Genomic DNA, 5325 nt, shown 5'->3' with positions numbered 1-5325 from the left:
TTAAAGTGCGTTTATTCCTCTCCACAACATGACGAGTTTCGACCGTGTCACCCCGGTCTTGATCACATGACATGCATCAAATCCCGAGTGATTTTATACCCAATTCACAACAGTTTCTCTCCCTTTCAACAATCATAAAGGTAAAAGACGGACTTACATAAAGAAATAATTGTATATTCCTTTAAGTACCTGTATACTCATCATCAGCAGTGGATTGCGGGCGTGCGAGTTATAGTGAGTACAACTAACTATAACGGGGGAATTTCAGTGGTTTTGTATGAGTAAAATGTCCAGCTAACTATAACTGATGTGAAACCTATAGTTTTTTCAGTGAATTTCAAAGGTTTTTTTAATGCTAATTCCTAACTATAACCAGTGTGAAACCTATGGGGCCTTATTTACGAGCCCCACTTTTTGTGACGTTCCGGTGGCGCAGAAGACTGAGTGATATTTATCAGGCAGGACTAAGCCACTTTTTGTGGCATAATCCTGCCTGATAAATATCAGTCCCTTTAACGCAGTTTCCTGCGTTAAAGGGGCGTGCAATGGGTGTTGCTGGGGGCGTTCCCAGTGGCATCCATTGACTTGAGTAATTTATAGCATCCTCAAAGTCAGTCTTTCAAAAATTCCAAAGTATAGGACATGATAATCCAAATCCAAATGTTTCTCAAGAAAAGTCATAAACCGTGTCCATGGGTCATATCTGCCCAAACGCCGATATTCGGAACGATTGAAAATGACTGATATGATTTGATTGGACTTGTTGTGCAAGAGGTGCTGTGCCAAACTTTGGAATATTCTCCACTACTCTCTACTACTCACTTTCTACTACTCCACTACTCTCTAATACTCACTCTCTACTACTCATTCCCTACAACTCTACTACTCTCTCTCTACTACTCTCTCTCTACTACTCACTCCCTACTACTCACTATCTACTACTCTCTACTACTCACTTTAGATGTGGGGTGGGGGAGTTTTGATTATGTTAGACCTGGCAGCAGCCTTTCGTACAGTCCCTCACTCTATGTTCCTATCACATGTCCAATCCAAAAGGGTAGGTGGATTGGCCATGAACTGGCTAACATCCTTTTTGAATGACAGAGTGCGGGAAGTGTGGGTCCCCCCATACTCTTCTAGAGCATATAAACTGACAGTGGGAGTGCTGCATTGGGTCTGCTCTGACCCCAATTTGGTCCAGGTTAAGTCTACCTGAAGACAAAAACTTACTTTCCAAACTCTTCTGTGAATTCACTGAAGAAAAGACCGGACACTCGTATATGCTGTGCAAAAGGTTTTAATCATCCAATACGATGCTTTTCGGCTTATGCCTTGTTCACATGTGTAAACATGGTGCAATTCCTTTGAATAGAAGCCCTCCATACTTTATCTTGTTTGGAAGGGGGGTTAGAAATGTCAACAGAGGATGCATTACTGAATTGTGAAGTAGATTTGGGATTGAATCTTGGGCGTAAGTTTAAACCTAAGTTCTGATGTTTGCCTAATATCAACTGTGAGGCTGTGGAAGTCTTTGGGAAGGGTGTGCGCAAAGAGCTCAAAAAACTTAGATATAAGAAAATACCAACAAACAGGAAGAATCTTACATTAGAACAGATAAGAGAAATTGAGAATTTGAAAAAGGATGATAAAATAGTAATTCGCCAATTAGATAAAGGCGGGAATGTTGTGGTGGTGGATAAACAGGGTTATCTAGCAGAAGAGATAGGACAACTAAAGTCACCACATGTTATAACATCTCTAATACCGCAGCGATACGTCAATCTAATGAAAGGTTTGGACAAATGTTGGTCGAATGGAGAGAGAAAGGTTTACTTGAATGGGAGGAATACAACCATTTAAGATGTGTGCACCCTAAGATCCCCATTCTTTACTTACTCCCAAAGCTACATAAGGATGCGACGAACCCTCCAGGAAGACCAATAGTTTCTTCTATTGGATCTCTCCTGGAGAATACATCTCATTACATTGATCACTACTTAAGACCTTTTGTTGTAGCTCTCCCAGCACACTTAAAGGATACCACTCATTTTTTTATAGATGGTGTGCACTGGGATGAACAGTATGCACTCGTCACCTTAGATGTATGCAGTCGGTATACAAGTATTGAACACAAATTGGGCTTACAGGCTATAGAGAATTTCTTCAAAACACGATCCATATCTCTACTCCATCATTCTGAAATGTAGGTTGAGATGATTTATTTTTGTCTCACCAACAATTTCTTTATTTTTGTTGATTCGGTGTACAGGCAGTCACAGGGCACCGCGATGGGCACCTGCTTTGCCCCCAGCTATGTGAATCTGTTCATGGGCTGGTGGAAGGAGCAGGTGTCAGTGCAAATGGAAAAGTTTGAAAATAACGTGGCCCTGTGGTGGCGGTACATCGATGTCATTTTTCTGAGATGGAAGAGGGATGCTAAGACAGCAAGGAACTTTGTTAAGAAACTAAATGTTAATACCTGCTATCTTAGATTTAAGGAACAGATGAGCAAGACATCAATTGAGTTTTTAGATATCACTGTGGAGATCAAAGATGGAACACTGGTGACTGTCCTGTTCAGGAAAAAGACATCAGGTAATAGTATTTTATGTACCTGGACTTCACATCCACACAATTTGGTAGCCAGTATCCCCTATGGGGAACTACTACGTGCTAAACATAATTGTAGTACTACGAGTGCATATGAAGCTGAGAAAAAGATTGTGTGTGTTTTTACGGAAAGAGGCTACAATAATAAAACCATCAGAGAGGCAAGTCGCAGGGCAACTAAAGTTATGCGCACAGGAAGTTGAAGGGACAGTGAGGTTTATAACTACCTTCTCAGGACAAGCACAGGATATCAGGAAAAGTTTTTAAAAGAATTGCCATGTGCTGTCCACAGATGTGCATCTTAAAGCCCAGGTCATTAAGGGATGATCTGTGTCACAATCATGTTACCAGTTCTAATTGTGTCAAGGATCTTAATCTTCCAGGTTTCAGGAGTTGCAGGAATTGCAAAGCCTGTGGTAGGAATCACAATTGCACCAAGTTAGTAATACCTAACACTGACAAAGAATTTATCATCAGAAAACCCCTGACTTGTAACACAGTTTACTGTGTATATGTTCTAAAATGTCCCTGCAACAAATGGTATGTGGAGAGTACTATACACCGTGCCAAGATGAGGGTAGTGGAACATGTCTGTGTGATCAGACATAATACCAGGCAATACCCAGTCGCACGTCACTTTCATGAATTCCATTTCCAAAATGAAAATCTATTGGAGATGGTAGTAATCGATTGTGTTGGAATGGGAGTCAGAGGTGGCAATCAGGAGTTGTCCTTACGCAAATTGGAGTCAAAGTATATTATTGAATTTGAATGTCTGGCAACTAATGGGTTAAATTCAAGTGAAGAATTGGCGGTTCACTTGATTTATTAATCAGAATGTAATGTAATGGCTTTATGCAGTTTCTAAACCTTACAGTGATTTTATAGTTTTTTAATGTTTTCAGATAAGATATCACGTTTAACTTTGGCACAATTAAGAAGAAAGATCCAACGGTTCCATCCTGGGGCTCCATGGTTTGAGATTAGCTTCAGTGATATATCATGACATCATGTATAATAGGTGCTGTTTAGTGAGATAGCCCACTGGGGCATGATTGTGAACAACTGTATGTAATTTAATGTAATCTAATGTTTCCGCCTGTTACAAGGATTTTAAAGATTCATGACATGGTGGGGTCACAAGATTGTAGGCTGTGACCCGATTATAAAGGACTGCATCTATATTGAGGTTGTTGAGCAAGATATATTGAGTGCAGTCATGGTTAACTATTAGTAGTTGTACTAACATACTTGCCCACTAGGGCAAGTATGTTTACAGTTAGTATAATAAACTATTAGCAGTCGAATACACCAACTGCCGTATACACCCTCCCACTGGGGTGCGATCGGGTGAATGCACTCGACACTTATGGTACCACCCATTGGGGCAGAGATGGAGACAGTCAGGAAAGTGATCTTCCTCCAGAGGACCATAACTTGCGACCGCATAGAGTTACACACTGTAGTTTTAGATGCAGCAATATTTTATGGACACAAGTTGAAACCGGAGGTATTGAAATGTTATTTAAACAGTGCATTTTAATATACCGCGTTTGCGACAACCATGATGCAGCAAAATCTTGACTGTCATAATCACCAAGGCACATAGGATAAAATTATGATATGTTCTAAAATGAATTTTTTACAAGTATGACAAGATACATATACATATACTGTTATAAAATGTCTGCCGATGTTGAAAAAGGTATTGGTTGCACTTGAGGGGGTTAGTCTTCTGTCGATGTTAGACAGGGGATACAATTCAAAGGTATCACACAATGTTTACAAACATGAACAAGGCGTAAGCCAAAACGCGTCATGTTGAACGATTAAAACCTTTTGCACAGCATATCCGAGTGTCCGGGCTTTTCTTCAGTGAATTCACAGAGGAGTGTGGAAAGTATATATATATATATATATATATATATATATATATATATATATACGCTTCTTGACTCCACTTGTCAACTAGAGCACTTGTAAACGGGTGCAGGCAGCGGTAGTGGACAACCGCGTAATTTTGTTGCTCCAACTCTCCCAATTCCTGGAAAAAATATGCCGCACTCCGGGGGGGACTTTACACAGTGTTTATTTTCACCGCAAATGACACAAACGTTTTGGCATGAGCCTTCCTCAGTGTTACTGACACACTGAAGGACTGAAGGAGGCATGTTTTATCTGATGATTCTAGTGTATTCATGAAAAACAAAGAAGGGACATTCATTTAAATGCATAAAGCAAGTGCCATTTTGTAATGGTATACAGGCCTAGAGCTTCTGGTCTATTCATATTTTAAAAAGCATTTCCAAAGCAATGATTTGAACATTCCATTGCGGGAAAACATCTATATGTATGTAATTCATTGCAATTGCTAATAATTGCTGTATTGCTCCATACTTTGCTTATTACTCAGAAAACATCACGTTACTTTGAGTATACAATCCCGCCGTGGATCGGCTAATGTCCCCTCTTGCTGTGTTATCACATATTATTTCCATCTTAAAAATTAATTGCTAGCATGCACTATAAACATGTTTATAAGTTCCATGGGTAGTTTGAACTCATCATACTCTTGTTCTTATTACACCCACGTTTTTCTCAGAAAGACTACTTAATGGACGTGAAGCAAAATTCATGAAACATACAGACTCAATCCCTTATCAGACTATACTTTCTAGATTTTATTCAATTTAAAATTATGATCACAGTACAGAA

This window comes from Lissotriton vulgaris, chromosome 7 (genome assembly GCF_964263255.1).
Source record: "Lissotriton vulgaris chromosome 7, aLisVul1.2, whole genome shotgun sequence".
NCBI classification, from domain to species: domain Eukaryota; kingdom Metazoa; phylum Chordata; class Amphibia; order Caudata; family Salamandridae; genus Lissotriton; species Lissotriton vulgaris.
This window is presented reverse-complemented; position numbering follows the sequence as displayed.